The sequence below is a fragment of the Dipodomys merriami genome, unplaced genomic scaffold, assembly GCF_024711535.1.
Source record: "Dipodomys merriami isolate MVZ:Mamm:240054 unplaced genomic scaffold, mDipMer1.0.p SCAF_56, whole genome shotgun sequence".
Lineage (NCBI taxonomy): Eukaryota > Metazoa > Chordata > Mammalia > Rodentia > Heteromyidae > Dipodomys > Dipodomys merriami.
The window spans coordinates 827641-846172 of NW_027206135.1; the positions used below are offsets into that span (position 1 = coordinate 827641).

The following is an 18532-nucleotide window of genomic DNA, read 5'->3' on the forward strand; positions in this document are numbered from 1 at the left end:
ACTTTTGGAGGGCAGAGCAGATGAGGGCTAGTAAAATATGGGTCACATATATTAATGGGATCCCTTCAAGGCCCCTGACCTTGAGCACTTAGCACACCTTTCTCAGAACCCTGACGATTAGAACCTGAGCATGCAGCCATGAGTGTGAGCAGCACAGGGACTCACAGAACAGATGGCCCCATTCCCAGGATGGTTCCTGGGAAAGCTGAATGGAGGCGCACCAAATAGGGGTCAGGCTAGGAACTATTGGATCACAATTGTAATTCTATCTACTAGGGCCACAGAGATTGGGAAAGTCCTGAGGCAAGCCCAGGCAAAAAATTCACAGGATCCTCATCTCAAAGAAGAATGGAGTGCAGCGGTTCACATCTATCATCCCAGCTATATGGGAGACTAAAAGTGGGAAGATTGGGCTTCTAGGTCTCATCTCAGTGGGAAGTGCTGGGCACATCAGCAGGTACATGCCAGCTACTCCAGGAAGCAAAATACTACCCAGGGAGGGATGGAGGGAGAAAGTATGGAAGAAAGGAAGGGAAGGATTGGTGAGGAGCAAGTTAAAGGTATGAAACCCCTCCGAGGGAGATGGTCTGTGGTAAGGAGTGAGAACTACTCAGGAATCTGAGAGGAAGCAGAAGTGGCATGACATTAACATCTATTTTATTTTTTAGGTATTTATCTGGCTGACACTGGGGTGTAAGGGACAGACATGAGTTCCAGCTCCACTGCTCTAGCCAGGCCTCCAGCCTTTTCTGCATGTAGGTTATTGTTCAGATACAGTTCCTCACTATTTACCCAGCGCATCATCCTCTTGTCCAGCGGGCACGTGCGCCAGTACTGGTTTGCTGGTTAAGATGGGGGGGTCTCCCTAACGTTTTGACTTGGCTGGGCTAGAACCACAATCCTCCCAATCTCTTCCTCCTCAGGAGGCTGGAGTTCAGACAGGATCTCCAGGCCTGGCCTAGTGTGCCAGGAGGAGCTGTTTTGTTGAAGAGGAAGGAGCAGAGCAGAAAGCTCCCTCTGACACGTCATTAAGGTGGTGGCCTTGCACCTAGCCATGTTGCTGGAAGGCCTGCCAGCTGCGTCCACCTGTCACCAAGCAGTCCTGAGCCTGGGGCACCGGCAGTGGCCAGGCTGGGACCTCAGAGGCCTCATCAGGGCCCTGGCAGCTTCACCTGCTCCCGCTCAAGCTCAGACTGCTTTCATTTCTTGGGATAAATTTCCTTCCTGGAATGTTGTTGTTTTTTTATGATACTTGACAATAATACCTTCCCTTTGGACTTGTCCTCCCTTTATTTGACTATTGAGCATTTTTTCTTGTCGTGCTGAACTCAGGATCAGAACGTGGCCATTGAAACTTGGCTTTATAGTCTCTGAGGAAAGGCTGAGCAGAATGCCATTTTCTGTTGTTTTCTGTGCTAGGTTATTGAATTAATGCTGCAGATGGAGCTTCTCAGTTGTTCTGACTAAGCACTTGCTCTTCTTAGCCATAATTTACAGCTTTTCGTTTCTTTTTTCTTTTTTGCCATGTGGTGTCCAGAGTCCGTCCTGGGTAAGCAATCATAGCCATAGCAAGTGTGCACACAGTAGGTGGGCAGGTTCGTCACCAGGCCTAAGACCTGGTTGGAGACTAACAAGTCCACAGATGCAAGGTGGCACAGTGTGTGGGCAGGTTCCCGGGGCTGGTGGCATGGGTGTTCTGCAGCTGCTTCAGGGATCCGGCAGAATTCCCCCGTGGGAACATGCACCGAGCCTTGCCCGAGGGAAATTCTGATTCAAGAGCTGCCAGAAATCCAGATTTTTCTAATGCAAATTTTTTCCCAATTTTCTAAACATTGGCCAAAAAATGAAAATAAAAAGTAAGTATTTTGTAGACCCACACTGCTTGGTCCTAACAAACCCCATCTGTGTCCCCCCCCCCACTGCCCCAGGCCCCTCCACCCCAGGAGTGTTCCCGAAGGGAGGCATGGGTGCAGGGAAGTGTGCTCAGTGGTCACTAGATGAGCTTCACACCCAGACGCCCAGCTTCACTCTCGCAGCCGGCAGTGGGGCAGCTCAGGTGCCTTCTGCAGCCAGCACCCAGCTGCTGGAACCCTGTCCTCCCCTGAGGAGGGAAGCACAGAGCTCTGAGTGCAACCGGTGGTGCTCTCCCTCCCCGCTGCCATCGCCCTGGGCCCTTTTGAGCCCAGCAGCCCCATCCAGGCCTGAGCAACCAGAGAACAAACCATATTTCCTGCACAGGCCAACCAGCCAGCAGGGACCTTGCCAGCTGGGGCATCAACGCTGTAAGGGACACTGGAATGAAACCACCAGGGACGCTTCTTTTCAAAAGAGCCCTGAAGAAATGACTTGGTCAAGGCCCTGTGGCTGTGTGGTGGTAGAGCTGAGGCAATATCCAGTTTCCCTCTCTCTCTGTAGAGTTTATTTAAATTATACTCCCTTTAAAAACCAACACCTTCCTAAGGGCTATTCACACTGACTTTCCTCTTGCAACCACTATTATTGAGGTACTCTAATAACAACTTGATTCTTTTCCTTGTACCATAGAAGTGAACCCCACTTCAAGATATATTGTTGATACTTTGCAATGAAGACTCTTCTAGTGACTAGAAACAGGAAATCAATCAACTATCTCTAGCTAAGAACCAATTGCTTCTCAGAAGCGCTGGCAGCTCTGGCTTCAGGCACTGGCTGGCTACAGGGCTTGGTGGTATCCTCTAGTCTCTTGATCTTCCCCTGCTTGCTGTGATTATTTTCTTGCTGCTTCAGTCTCCTCTCCTGGAGCCCACCCTCCTTCATTCACCTGGCATCATGGCTGCCAGCATACCTGGCTTTAGGACCCTTCCTGGGTCCTGTGTCAGATCCTCGGATGATATCGGTGGCCAGAACAGCATGGTATTAGACTGAAGTTAGAATGGAAGCTTTGTGTTTTCTTACCTATCAGGGAGAAGGAGGAATGAATCAAAAGAGGCCTCTCCATCGGACCACATAGACTTGTTCCCTAAAATAAAGGAGTGAGAAAGCAGACAGATGCTTTTAAAGGAAGAATGGGAGTGGAAAAGGGTATTGAACAATTAGAAACAGTATCTATGACTCTGCAAGCAGCCAGCTGTGCTGCAGCCTGCAGCGGTTGTGCAGGGGAACTAGAGTGGGGCCCTGCTCAGCCCCGGGATTTCTGGAAGACAGACCGTGTCCAGCCCCAGTCCCAGGACAGAGTGGCCAGTGCTAGCAGGGATAGTTACTTACAAGAGAAAACCAAGAATGTCCCAAAGAGAGGCTTAAAGCCCTGTCAAGGGCAAAATCACAGGGAAAAGGCTAGGGACCAGACAGGGGGATTGTTGAAGAGGTCTGCACAAAGCCTGCATGGTTATTTGTCATCAGTCCTAGCACAGTGCTCCCTACAAATGGAATGTTAAATGATTAGGAAACTCCTGATAGAGAACATCCAGTTTTTATGATGCCGTTCTTAGAGCAGTTGCTGGAGGAAAGTGTAAATGGGTTTAAACTTTCCCAAGTTTACAGCGTGTGATTCACGCAGCTTTTCCTGCAGAAATGTCCATCCTCATTGCTGTCCTAAATAGTTGAAGGATGGAAGTGACCTAAATGTTGTACCATAGGATTAGATAGGCGGAGAAGTGACTTCAGACACAAAGGAGTACATCAGACTCATTTAAAATGCTGCTGTAAGACAGTTTTAAAGGGTTGGACTGCTATTCATATATACTGTGATGTAATCAAATAATTTCCAGACTGGTTTAATATAAACTAACCTTTATCCTGCTCTTCTGTGTGGCAGTCAGTTTCATCAGCTGGTTCTGTCATTACAACCAAGTATGGTAGACGTCACAACATTTCCCCCAATAAACCTCTCTGAGCTTCCTTTTCTCATCCATCAGTGGTCCTCATGTTCAGGATTCAGAATTATTCACAGTCCTCACTCGGAACCAGTTACTTCTTTCACTGCAGGCCAATAGAAAGATATTTTCCCATCTGTTGAATAATAGGGTAAAGGAGGGATCAATCTGACTGTAGTGCTGTCCATGCATGTGTGAAATACCACAGGGAAACCCCTCTGAACAATTAGAATCACTAAGAAAATGGGTGACAGGAATTTACAACGATCATTTATCTAAGAGAGCAGACGAATTCATTCTGTATTTCATTATATGCTCAGTTGTCAATGGTGGCAGTAAAGAAGTTAGAGCTTTGCTCTGGGAGTTGGTGGAAACTTTATCGACTGAGACTTGAGACATGTCAGCCTTCTTTGAGTTGCCAGTGTTAAACACTAGCACCAGGCTTAGGGGAAAGAGAACTGGGCTGAGACATGGAAAGACATAGCAGTGGACACACTGGCTTCAGGCACGGTTGGGTCCAGGTGTTCAAAAAAGCCCTCAGCAATCTGATTTTGTTGCTATCTTTCGGCTACACTTCGCAGCTTGGGCCTCCTCCTCCTCCACCAGGCGCTTTTGAAATAGTGGCCTCTGGCAATTTCAGCTCTAAATCTAGAAGAGGGAGAAAGTTTGTGTTGCCAAAACCCAACGAAGTCTCCATCCTGGCTCTCTTTGCTTTCCCTTGCTCCTTTTCCAGATCCGACAACTCCTAGCCACGGGGTAGGTCTCTGTGACGGCGCATCCCCACGCCCAAGGAATGGACAGTAGGAGGGTCACCAAGAAAGTCACAAAGCTGCTCCCAGCAGGGAGGGGAGCTGGAGACAGGTTGGTCTGCTGTGGGCAAGTCCGAGTTTAGAGCCAGACGGGGCTGTGAGTCCGGCAGGCAGACAGCAGACACCCGTGGGAGGCCAGTGGTGGTCCCAGCGGAGCAGCTGCCCACAGCAATAACAAGAGAGCGTCCAGGACCGGTGACCTAAGTTTTCTGTCGGCTGGCGTGTGAAGAGAGATCAGCACCCCCTGAGGTGAGGAGGAAAAAGAGACCTAGAGCACAGAGTACTACCTCACTGAGGTAAAAATGGATGATTCCGCAATCCCAGCTTCCCGGGGGGCTGAGACTGGAACTGCAGTTGGAGGACAGCTGGGAATATATGTGAGACATCTTCCTAACCGACACCTGGGCCTTGTGGCACACACACACACAGTACACAATGCTAAGCAAAACTGGAGGTGAGATTTAGATGACTGTGTTTCCAGGCCATCCAGCCAGAAGCGTTGGAGAGTCTCCATCCCAATGGGAAGAAGCTGGACATGGTGATGTGTACCCACTACCCCAGCTGGTGCAGACGGCCTAGAGTGGACAGATCGCAGTGGCAGGAAATAACTTCTGTCTCAAAAGTGGCCAAAGTGAAAAGGGACTGGAGAAGGGGCTTGGAAGTGGCATTCCTGCCTAGTGTGCTGAATTCAAATTCCAGCACTGCCAGAGGATTAAAAATTAAAAGGCTGTGTTAGAATGTGTAGGGTTGTGTGTGGGTGTGCGCGCGCACACACACACACACACACACACACACACACACACACACACACACACACACACACACACACACACACACACACAAAGAGCTCTGGGTAAACGTCTGTCCCTTGCTTATAGGTTCAGCACATGTTTTCTGGTTTATGGGCCAGAGACAGGTGTGTACAAGAGAGTGGGTGTGGAGTGGAGGGTGGGGTGAGTGGCCAATGCGGCATTGGCCATCAGTCCTACTGGAGCCATTTTACATGTGTCCCGCCCTGCAGGGGGCCAACACCGTGGGAGCTGTGGGAGAAACGTGTCATGTTCCTCTGATTAGCAGAACAGAACTAATTAGAAACAGAAAATCCTACAGAATACTGAGTACTGAGATTCCAAAACCCCACCACTCAGCATGGAGAGCAGCATGGAAGTGATCTGAGTTAGTACGGATTTTGTTTTAAATTCCGTAAATTCTGGGTGAAAAGCTGTAAGTTAAAGTAAATGGAGAGACTCCAGGAAGGAAATGGTTCCCCAGTGCAGATACAATAGCATTTATTCAAAACAAACACAAAATAAATAAAAACAGACAATGAGACATGATTCAAAAATGGATTTATGAAGCAGGAATGGTATGAATTTCCTTTAGACATAAAATTCATTTTCTTTTATTGGTGTCTGAGAACAATCTAGCTCTGCCCTCTAGTGATCATTTGGTTTGAGATTGCTTTATCAGAGAATTGAGAACTTCCTAAAAAGTTGACCTTGGTCTTTGAGGTCCGTAGGAGGAGAGGTACTGTGAGGAATAGTGCTCTACTGCAGCCAGGGGTAGCGGATGAATCCCAAACTTTCTTCTTGTTCTTGGATGTTCCATTTTCCTTCACTTTTTTTTGGTTGGTCATGGGGCTTAAACTCTGGGCCTGGGCACTGTCCCTGAGCTCTTCAGTTCAAGGCGAGCACTCTACCACTTAAGCCCAGCACCACTTCTGGTTTTTGAGTGGTTAACTGGAGATTAGAGTCTCATGACCTTCCTGCCATCTCAGCCTCCTGAATAGCTAGAAATACAGGCGTGAGCCACCAGTGCCTGGCTTCCTTCATGTTTTATAAAATCCTTTTTAAATATATTTTTTCTGCCATTGTTAAAGCTGATGTTTCAGTTCAGTCATCAGGAGATTATACTTAAGGACAACGAATGTTTCATAGATCCAGTATTGCAAATACGGTGGATCCAATGAGGGCAATTATTTTGAAGGGGCTCTTAATTTTCCCTCAATAGGTGTGCTACAGGGTGCTGTAAATACTCTGTAGCAGTCTTCATTCAAAGTTGACCTTGGGGTTAATTGACTTACTGAATACATATACATATATAAAAACTTCTTTTCTGGGTTATAAATTCCTTGTTCCTGGATCTTATGGCTTCTAGAACTTGTATTTTGTATCCTATTTCGAAATACACTTCCCACATAGAAGGTTAAAATAAAGTATATTAAAAGTAAAACAGTATCAAACTTGTGGAAAAGTTGCTAGTACAAGGAACTAATTATTATGTTATTTCTGGACCATCTAAGAAGAAATTGTGATGCCCTTTGCTCTGTAAGTATTGTATGTGCATTTCCCAACTGCCACAGCCCTCACCTGACCCTGGGATCTCATCCAAGTTCTGTCAATTCAACTCCACATCCTACTTTGCAAAACAAATCTACAGTTGAGTCTCACATTCAGTAGCTTTATCGCGTCAGTACTCACTTAGAGCAGCTTTTCAGCCTTGGTGCTTTTGGAGATTTCCAGGAGGTTACTTTGTGGCATCTTGTTTGTCGGTGGACTTGCAGGGCCTGCCCCAGACTGACTGTCTCCCACAGCCGCCCTGCGGATCACAGTGTCCCAGCATGCCCTGGGGCTGGGATTTTCACACTGTGTCTTCTTCACGTGGTCCCCTCCGGTCTCCTCCCTCTGAAGGCATTAGCTGTTCTCTGTCATTTCATAAACACTTTGTTAGGAGTTCAGTTAGACTTTCATCTTTAAGAGGAATGGTGCCTTGTTCCTCACCTATGCTCTTTTGCCTGCATCGCTTTGGATTCCTGGCTGTACTTTGTTCAGTGAGCTGCCATCTGTTCATATCATTATTTGCTTTGGTGATCAACAGTCCCCTGTTTGGTTAACAGGGTCCCTGCAGGCTGATTTCCAAGTGAGTCCTCCTGACTCTATCATTTTTGAGTCCTTTAGATGTTTTCTTGTCTGAGCCCTGGAATCTGCCATTTCCCAAGAAGTCTCTGTTTTCTTCAGTGGAGAATTGAATTTGAAAACAAAGATGAGATCAGTGCAGTAGGCACCCTGTTGTCTCCTCAGAGAACAGAGATAAGGAATGTGTGTGTGCATACATGTGGATGCGCGTGTGTGTGGGTATGCACACACATGTACATCCTTAAGTTTGAACTAATTTGTCACACAGTAACAGAAAATAAGTACAAGTATATATATGGCGAATCCTTTTAAGGAAGGTCTTTGGGTGGTACTCTGAAATTTTGTTTGTCTTAAAGGCATTCTCTCCTATGTTTGGAAAAGCAATAAAATAGCTTGTCTATGTGCCCAATTGCAGTTCTTCTGTATCACTAAAACCTTCATGGGTTTTAGCTTCTAGCTAATGATTTTTTTTGTTGGCAGGTAATGTATCTTTATATATTTTATATTTTTCTTAAAACCTTTTGTTGTTTACGCATTTATAAGATTATCTCTTTGTTGCTTTGTATGTCCCTCCCCCACAGTATAACCCCTGCTTTCACTATATTTGATGTCAGTATAACTTGTGGAGGAGATGGGGAAAAACCAGTTGTTTAAGGATACAGGTGGACCTGTTGCAACAATGAGAAGTACAAGTTGTCATGTCCAAAACGAGCTTTACAACGTCGGTGCGGGGGGGGGGGGGGGGAGGGGGAGGGGGAAGGGGGGGGAAGGAGAAGGATTGGGATTGGGGGGGAGGGGGGAGGCTGGGAAGGGATGTGAAGGGTAAACACAGGAGGAGGCTGCAATGCTTGGTAAGAAATGTATGCATTATCCTGCCCATGTAATTGTAACTCCTCTGTACAGTATGTTCACAAATAAAATAAAATTAAATTTAAAAAAAAAAAACCTTTTGTTGTTTATCTCTGATGCCCTTTAGCAAGAATGCACTGGGATAGATATCCCCACCCCACAACCTGGCTGGTGTCAAGGTTTGAGGTCAGGACTTCCCTCTTCACTGGCAGTCACTCCAGCACTTGAATCACACCGCCAGTCCTATTTGCTCTAGTTATTTTTGAGATAGGATCTCAGTTTTTGTCCAGGCAGGCCTGGAAAAGGACTCTGTTTTTTTTTTCCTTCCTGAATAGCTAAGATAACAGCTGTGTATCACAGAACCCAGCCTTTTCTGTTGCGATAGTCTTAAGAACTGGTTTCCCAGGTTGTTTCCTCTGGATCCCAGCCTCCTCAGTATCTGGGTTCACAAGCATGAGCCACCAGGTCCCACTTCTTTATTCTCTCCAGGCCATGTTCTCAGCGGGGGTGGGGGTGGGGGGGTGTCTTACTTTTTTGTAGCTGATGGCCAGAGTGATGATAAAGATTGTCATGCTCTCAGTCTAATATTTCTTCATCTAAAAAAAAAAATTCTTCCTTCTAATGCTGACTATGGCGTGAATGCTTTTCCATCCTGTTTTTATTTAAGCGCTTCTTTTACTTATTTATTTATTTATCTTTACTGTAAACAGGATAAAGAATAAGCAGGCAATCTGTTGAGTTTTCATTTTATTGATTGTATTTTTATTAATGATACGGCTAATTTTTCTTCTCGTTGTCTGTCATTTTGCATGATGGCTGTTTTCACAGCAGTGTTTTTCTGTTTATTCTGGATCACTACTCTGTTTCTAGCTGTAGTGTATACGTCCCTTCAGTGCATTCATGTTCTGAGTTCTGATTTTGCTTCCCCAGGTTCCTAGCCCTGGGTTTCTTCCCGTACTTTGGAGTCAGATGCCTAGGCTCAGTTTGACTGGGCAATTCGTTCTATTGTGTTCCCTTGCTTGTGTTCTCTTTTCCCTTCTTGCTGAGGTCTCGAAGTTGTCTCTCCAGGATTCTGTGCATGCAGACAGGAGCCAGGCTGGGTGACATGGCTTTGGTGGCACTGGAGGTCCAGCCCCAGTTGCCCGAAACAGCTCCTGGCCCCAGAACACACCCATGACTTATCATGTCCACGGTCCCCACCACACTGTCGTCTTTGGCAGCAGAGCAGGGACCTCAGTCTTGTTGTACTGGTGAGGGGACCCCATCCTTGACAGGTGCTCAGAAGTGAGTGCAGACACCCTGTCTCCCAGGTGAAACGTTTGGAGTGGCCATTTCCCAGTGGAGGCTGGAGATCCAGGGCCACGGCTGCTCTGTTCCTGGGGTCCCCGGGGCCACAGGTGCAGTTATCCGTGGAGCCTAACAGAACGGCACACTGCTTCTCACTTGGTATCCACTTCTGATTCAGATGTGAATTTATTTGACCATGAAGATTACATATTCATCCACCCTTCTTTGAACACACATTTAACAAGTACATATTATGTGACAGGTATCTGTGAGTGAAGAGTGCATTGCACCTAAATTCTGTTCTAAAGAAACGTAGTATCCAGTAATTGAGAGACAATAGATATACCCATGGATAATTGGCATTTTACAGCGTTCCCCTTTCATCTGTGTTGATTCCCCTGATCTCCATAAAAACACAATGAGGTGCTGCTATACTTATTTGTCCTCCAATTTTTCTGCTTCGCTTTGGGGAGTGTTGGGGGTACTATGACTAATGTACCCAAGATGGCAGACATACAGCTTATACATGGTGCTGGGCAGCTGCAGATGCCAGAGGCAATCAAAAGGAAATTCAGCTGGGACCAGATGATTGAGTGGCAGGCACTGTGACGGCTGTGCTGTAGTGGATGAAGAAACACATGAAGGCTTTGCACAGGAGTGTGCTCAGAGGTGTGCAAGGTGAGGCTGGGTTTAACCACGGCAGGCAGCAGATTAAGAGAAACTGTGGAGATGAGTATAAAGCAAAGTTGGCCCTGTGGGCACAGTGGCCCTGAGAGTGGCACAGACATCACAAAACCGTGCTGAGTGACAGGTTAGAGCCAATGGAAAGGGCAAAATGTCGCCAGGAGCACACCGGGGTTGTGTGCCAGTTGTTGCCTGCCTTAGGGACTGGGAAGACCCCAGGGCTGGGTTTGGAGGACAGTGATTTTTGAGCAAGTGAGACACATTTCTGAAACAGTTCTTCAGAGCAAATCCCAGCGCAGAATCCGTTGTGTGTCTGGAAGCATCTTGGCCTGGTTTCGATCACTGTCCCAAACCACCTAAGTAAATTTCCTGTCACATCTTGGTAGAAGCCAAGGGTGTGCTGGGCAAATTGAGCTTTGCCAAAACTCCCATACTGTTCATTTCCCAAGTAAATAACTACTCTGAGCCCTTCACATGGAAGTTCGGAAGCAGCCACTAAATGTCATTTTCCAGAAAAGCTTTAAGAATTAAGTACTTCTCCCATCTCCAGTCTGGCCTGGGCGTTATCAGTAGAGTCAATAAAACCTTCGTAACAAGGACAGAATACACGTGGCTGGGTATGCTGGTCTGTTGGAGCGGGCGTTTTGACAATGGAAGAAAAATATCAGACTCTGTGTAGCATCTGGCTTAGGTGTGTGGGGAGGACTTGTGGTGAGGCAGGAGAGACCTTGGGCGGTAGGCAGTAATAGATTAATGACTGTATCCTGGAGGCCCTGGTCCTTTTCCTACGAGAGGTCATGTGGCACCCATTAACTTGGGGTGATTGTTCAACTCATTTCAGTGCGAAATAGCCAGGGCTGTTTCCTTATTTACAATCAAAGAGTCTTGATTTCCAGGCTCCTTTCTGCCCTGCAGTGTGGTGTAGGTAGAATCTTTGCAGCTGACACCCAGGGATGAGATTTGGATTGCGATGGACCCTCACCTGAAAAGCAGTGAAAAAAGAGAGACTAAGTTTACATTCCTAGCTTTGAGCAGATTCTACACTTTGGTTTCAAATGTCCAGGGTGGTGAGATTTTATATATATATATAAAACATTTAACACTTTCAACTACACAGGACTGGTGAAACTATGGCAAACTCATTACAGGAGTCAAGGAAAACATGGATTCAAGAAGTAGGGAGCTTGCATAGCATGTGCAAGATTCTTTTTATTTTATTAAAAATTTAAAAAAAAACATCGTTTAAGCCCTAAAGAGTGAAATCAGCTGAAACAGGGCGACATGCTTCTTGTAGTTGAATCAGAAAAAATTTTTCTTTCTTTACTTAAAATATGAGTTTTGTGTGTGTTTCTTTTGTTGAGAAATATGAAGCTACCTACATAAAACATTGAAAGCTAATTTTTAATATTTCCATGCTCTGGTTATGTTAGATCAAGGTTGTGTAACTAATACTATGGGAATATGGCAAACAGGGTGGAGAAGGAAATAGTTTATAAAGTTTAGAGTCGATGCAATTAACAGAAGGAAATACACAAGCCATATTCGTGTAATTGAATACACATGGGCAGTTAGCGCATGCATGGGTACGCATCTCAAGGAGACACAGACTAGAGAAGGAGCCAGCTTCCAAGATGTTTATTATTTTGGCATATGAGGGAACATGTGGGATTAACTACGTAGAGCATGCATCTGAAAGCTAAATAACTTCACCAGCGAGGTAATATTCACTGCTTTGAGGGCAGAGAGAGTTTTATTCCATTTTCAGTTGTTTCCAAGAGTGCTCGTTACAGAGGTATTTGGTACATTTTGGAAGAGGTATGATAGCCTTTATTCATAAAACAGTTGGGAAAAGGCTCCCCGTGGTTTGAATCTGAAGGGGAACAAATCATTTTCAGAAAGCATTAATAACCCACAAATGAGAGGCAGATCACTCTAATGTGTGTGCTTGAAGCTCCTCTTTCAACAAGCATTTATTCTTTCTCTCCAGTATGCTTACTAATGTACCAAGGCTGAGATAGCTAAGAATAGAGAACAAAAAATAAGGCTCCTCTTGCCCTTAGGGAATACTGGATCCAACTAAGGAGATAAAGTTGCGTCATAAAAAGGTCACAGAACACATAAAGATTGGTTATGTCAGGGAAATGTTCAAGGGAGGTATAAGTTTTGGCTGATTAAATCCCTATTACATGCTAGCACTTTAAAAATAATTTCTCTCACATGGCATATGTTATTGTACTTGCTTCATAATGACGAAATGGAGACTCAGAAGGGCATTCATGTCAAGAATTTGGAGCTGGTATTTTATGCTGGATATATGGTGAGTATTTATTTCTCCCTAAGACACATGCTTTTTAAATTACCACACAATGCCTTTCAGGATCGGAGAAGTTTAATGTGGGAAGTAGCCCAGGCTGGGCCTTGTCAGATGCTGTCCCAGTGGGGGCCCATCCTGCAGAGCTGGCCCCGGGATTGACCCTGAGGCCTGGGACCTCCATCCTCTGCAATGGCTCCTGCTCAGCCACACCACCATGTCCTCTCCTGGAAGTCCTCAGAATGAATCCTAGAGAATGAACACAGTCACTGCCCGTGGGGTACTCTTGGGCCTCTGTCCCATGCTGTGTAGGAGTAGATGACCATCAGAGGGTAGAGGAAGCCATGTGCCAACAAGAGTAGACAGGAATGAGAATGGCACAGACAGAAGGGGGAAAGAAAGAGAGGGGGGAAAGAGGAGGGAAGGGAGAGAACCATTTCTAGTCATTGTTAGGCCTGCGACCCTCTCCTCCCTCTGCCACAGGAAATCCCCCTGCATTCACCCAATCTGTTCGACTAACTTTGCTCATTTGTGTCTCTACTTCTTTCAGCCAAAAGAGGTAGTCTTTGAAGACATACAAATACTATAAACAGAAGTGGCGAAAGGAGAAGTCTAAGAGACATCTGAGCTTGAGATTTCCAGCAGACGAGCTGGAGGTGTGTGGGACACCTTACCTGACTAGAGGGTGAACTTATGCATACTTATACAAGTACACACAGACATACAGACATGTATATATACACACATACACATGTATATGTAGAAACTTAAAGTCCTAAGGAGGCTGAACATATGTCTTTTTTTTTTTTTTTGTCGTCGTCATGGGGCTTGAACTCTGGGCTCGGATGCTATCTCTGCACACTGCTTGAGCCACAGCACCACTTCTGATTTTTCTAATGATTTATTGGAGATAAGAGTCTCACAGACTTTTCTGCTCAGGCTGGCTTTGAACCATGATCCTCAGCTCTCAGCCTCCTGAGTAGCTAGGGTTACAGGCATGAGCCACTGAAGCCTGGTTGAACATATGTCTTTTAAAATATTGACCTTAACAATCATTGAGAGCAGTCAAAACATGTATTAAAATTAAAAGACACAGATGGTTAAGTCTGTACTCTATTTGGTTTCATCTACATAAAGCAAGAAATGCATTAATATTGCCACTTGGAAGGAATCATGTTTGAGGAAGCAAGGAAAGATTGTCAAACAATGACATTTTTATCTTGTCAGAAAACAACCACATCAGAAAATGGGAAAAATTATCTTGAGTTCAGTTGACCTTCATTGGTAACCAGGCCTTGTATTTATTCTTCGCCTTGGAAAGTGGGGCTGGCCTCTGTCATATGACATCACTGTCTTTTGTTTGGTCAAAGTTACAGATATTATCTTCATCAGATTATAGGCAACTTTTATAGTTCAGTGGCAAAAGTGACCAAATGTCTTAGCAATGCCCTTGAAAAAAACCTTTCAGATGTCAATCTTTTTGAGATCTGAAATTAATTTCCTTTTTCATGAAAATGACAATATTTTGTTTTTAATAGTGACAGAAGCCATTAGAAAGAAAACGGAATAAATGTATAGTTCCAAAGCACCAAATTAACTTGGCACTTTACCAAATAATCATTGATGAATACTATGGAAAACTTGAAACAGAGCCACTCATGTGTTTTGGTGCTGGAGGATGAACGCAGGGCTTCCTCATATTACCCTTGAGCAATACCTGTGGCCCATCAACTATGTTTTCTTCTTTTTCTTTTTTTCTTTCAATAAAAAACCCAGATAAGCAGCCTTTTAGGGACCATCCCTTGACAGGAGACAGTCTTCAGGCCTGAGAATCTGCCTCTCAGATACTCACATAATTCTGATTTCAAAGACTACTTCTTGGTACTATAAAATGTTAATACTTTTGGCTTTGGTTAATTCATAATTTATAATAACCAGATGGAACATAGAGTAAAATCTGTTCTTGAACCATTTAAAAGAGGGGTAGAGGATTCTAAAACAGCTTAAGATTATAAATCAGATGAGATGTTTAAGATGATAAACAAAGGAACAAGTTGTTCTCAAACACTCTCAAAGTATGGACATATGTAAACACATGAGCCATGGGCCAATTATGTAAAGCTGTTCTAAATCTTCTCCTACTTAGAACAAGCTTGAAGGTTTACGCAGTGGTATTTGACTTTCATTACTTTACACATCTTCATTTGAAAATACTTTGCTTAAGATAACACTCGTAAATGATGAAATTACTTCTCCTAAGGCATGCTATAGTTTTTACAGCCCTTTTCAGAAAAGAATTTAAATCAGCATTTTACAAAATAATGTCTGTAGATTAGTTTGAATAGCTTTATTTAACATGATTTCAAAATTTTTGTGCTTTCTAAATGTTTGCCTTTAAAAAAAATTTTTTTTAAAATCTGGCCTCCCTGGAAAGCTCTGGCAGGCAGGCCAGGGAAGACAGTGAAGCTGGAGCCGGGCCTGACACTGGGCCTGTGACCAGACCTGGGGGTAGGGTGGTGTGCTCTGACCCTTCTCATCCTCACAAGTAAGAGTACCCAAAGCAGTATGGGAGAAGACCCAAACCAGCTCCAAGAGGGCATTCTGGGAGATCCGTGGGGCAGAGTAATAGGAAATTACCTGATCCCCGATGATCAAAATCCCAAACAATTGTCTTCTGGAGAGTTCGCACCTTCAGTACCCAGATTCCTGTAGCAGGCTAAGATTTGGTGCTAAATAGTGTGAGCAAGAAGGCAGAGAACCGTGATAAATGACGATGGGGGTTGAATCATGGAGGAGAAGACGGGGCTGTGCCTCTGCTGCCTATCTGGGGGTGCTTGCCCACACCACGTGGCCTCCATGCCTTGGGTGTGTGTTAGTGTGCTACTCAGGCCCTCTGTCCAGGCTCCCTCCCTGTCTTCCTAGCACAGGTCTGCTTCGGGAATCAGCCACACAGTAATCGTGAATGGGATCCTACCCACCTCCTAGGGTGAACCCTGACTAATCCCATCGGCACAGTGTCCACGACCTGAGCTGGACCACATCTAACGGGCACCAGGACTTGAACAGAGATGTTGACAATGCAGACGCTCTCATCTGTTTCTGGCTCCATTGCAGTTGGTTTGGGTTCCACGAAGGGAAACATGGGGAGGAAAACCGTGGCTCAGAACCTGGCAGACAACTGAACATGAGGCGTGAACGTGAGGCTAGGGTTGACCTTGGCTGTGCGGTTCCTCATGCTGGCGTCTCCTCTGTGCTTTCACCTTGCCTGGACAGAACATTCTCTGTGAGTGGCTGGCACTTGTGCTGGGTTTCCTGTCACGTGTGTTTGGCAGGAAGTGCTGCACCTGATGTTGTCAGTGGACAGCGAGAAGAGTGGGAACCACATTGTTGGAGGGCAACTCACATGTGCAGACGACTCAAGGATCTTTTGGGTACTTCCTGCTAGAGGTCACTACACGTGAAACGCCAAAGTAATGGAATGTAAAGTTGCCATGGAGATTTCCTTTGCTGAAGGTTAGAATGGAGGCTAGAACTTAATATGAAAGTTGAGCCTGAATGGACAGCAAACTGAATGGAGAGAATATGAGTTTCATTTACACCGCTCCTATGTCAGACTCATTCTTGGAATTGGGACCAAAGTCTCTAAGTAAGACATAAGTTCTAATTTTATGAAGTATGACCAATAAAAACACAAATAAATAGATAAAAACCCTTCTTAACTAATTTTTATGCCAGTACTGGGCTTGAATGGGGGACTGTGTGCTAGCTCTTCACCATGTGAGCTATGTCTCAATCCCAGGTTTTTGCTGGTTAATCCGAGATTGAATTCACAGATTTTTTTCTTGTAGGTTGGCTTTGAACCACAATCCTTCAGGTTTCAGGCTCTGCGTGTCTAGGATTCATTCCTTTTGCTTTCCTTCACGATGTTCTTTTCCTTTTTTTCAGGGTCTGGGTGCTGTCCCTGAGCTTTTGTGCTCAAGGGCAGTACTCTACCACTTGAGTCACAGCTCTACTTCCAGCTTTTTTGGTGGTTAATTGGAGATAAGAGTCTCACGAATCTGCTTGAGCTGGCTTTGAACTGTGATCCTTTTATCTCAGTCTCCTGAGAAGGTAGGATAACAGGCATGAGCCACTGGTGCCTGGCTTGTTCTTCTTGTTTTAACTGGTATCAAGATAAACACATGAGATTAAAAAGTTTGTAACAACCATTAGAGACTACATTTCTTTATCCTTTTTCTGAGAGTCTATACCTATCTGTTTTATTTTTTGGTGTCTAATGGGTTTATTGTTTGGCAAGTTGAGCAGATAAACTGGTTGTTGTACTTTGGGTTTCTCCCAGAGCTGCCTTTTGACACAGGACCTGAATAGAAAAAAATTTATTTGGATATAAACTTAGACAGCCAAGCAAGGTGGCAGGGAGAAAAAAAAAAACCCATCAGGAAGTCTTCTAAGAAGCTACTATTTCAGCTACCTGGAGTCAGTCCCTGTAGACACCTGAGAAGCCACGCTGGGTACGACTGAACCGTGGTGAGGCAGAAGCTAGGGTTTTACCTACGTTGTCCCGTCCTCCACTGGGTGGGCATCGATGTTCTTCCTGGAGATTCACTCATCTATTCTCCGTGTCCTTCTGGCCTGGTAGCCAAGTTCCCACAGCAGGAAGAACGCCTTCAGGCAGAGAAACGGGAGCCAAGAACTTGGGATAGGAGGCTGTGAGTGTGCCAGACACCACCTACACAGCGCTGAGAGGACTCGGAGCCGGGTCAGGAGGGCGCACGTGGGCACCCGAGGCGTCAGCCACCCTTGTCATTGGGACACTGGTCAGTTCCACCCCGCCCTTGTTTCTCCTCCACTCATTCGGGTCCTGACCTCTCTCCTTCTTTTGGTGAGCTTATGCTTCTCCAAACAGTGCATGTATGGAGTGTGTGCTGATCAAGAACTGCTTGAGAACAGGTCGAGAACAGGTCGAGAACGGCTCTGCTCCATTGCAGTGTTCTTGCCATGGATGCTGACACAGAGGATTGCCTTTTCCGGGTTCATCTGACAAGAACGCTCCTTCATAACATGAAATCTAGACCTAAAGTGATACTGATGATGATGATGATGGTGATGATGGTGATGATGGTGGGGATGAGCAGGAATGTAGAAACGAGACACTGGGCCTTCAGAACCAGGGGCTAGGCAGCAAAGAGAGACTGCAGGGCTGGAGGGGGAGAGGACCAAAGCAACTTACACTGCATCTTAAAATAGCATAATGACACCTGCCAAATATTGTTTAAGAAAAGGAGGGGCACACGGGTTTAGGGGAATAGAATAGAGAGGGTGAGCTTTTACACAGAACATTGCACATGTTCATGTTCATACCACAATGAAACCCTTCGGTATGCTATATGCTAACAAAATAATAAATTAAAAGAAAAAAATATAACCTTGGATTTTGTGTGTTATTTTTACAGATTTTTTAAAGGAAGTTTTTTTAAACCAAATAATGCAATTAATAAATGGTTAGTGAATTGAACCAATAGTTCTCAGAATAAAAAGCATATATAGCTAATAAATACACACAAAAAATTCAGTGTCAATAACCATAAAATACAAATAAAAATACACAGAAATTTTATCCCACCCTGATCAGAAAATAACAAATGTTGTGAAGCAGTGGGATTGTTGGGGGAGATGAACTAATTCAGCCACTATAGAAACTGGTGTGGAGAGTCCTCAAAAAATTAAAAGTAAAACTACTCTGTAATCCTGATATACTAGTTCTGGACATAAATCCAAAGAATGTAAGTCAATGTACAGTCAAGATAATCTGCTCACCCATGTTTG

At 44.9% G+C, this 18532-nt stretch overlaps 2 long non-coding RNA genes across 2 annotated transcripts; one reads left to right on the forward strand and one right to left on the reverse strand.

Annotated features, from left to right (window-relative positions):
• Window positions 1-2846: 2846 nt before the first annotated feature.
• Window positions 2847-7271, reverse strand: LOC138812156 (uncharacterized). The gene is made up of 3 exons (XR_011367558.1): window positions 7141-7271; window positions 3768-3987; window positions 2847-2934 (listed from the first exon to the last, which is right to left on the reverse strand). It is a non-coding gene; the product is annotated as an uncharacterized lncRNA (long non-coding RNA).
• Window positions 7272-17132: 9861 nt separating this feature from the next.
• On the forward strand, window positions 17133-18072 carry LOC138812091 (uncharacterized). The gene is made up of 3 exons (XR_011367547.1): window positions 17133-17233; window positions 17346-17523; window positions 17613-18072. It is a non-coding gene; the product is annotated as an uncharacterized lncRNA (long non-coding RNA).
• The last annotated feature ends 460 nt before the right edge of the window (window positions 18073-18532 follow it).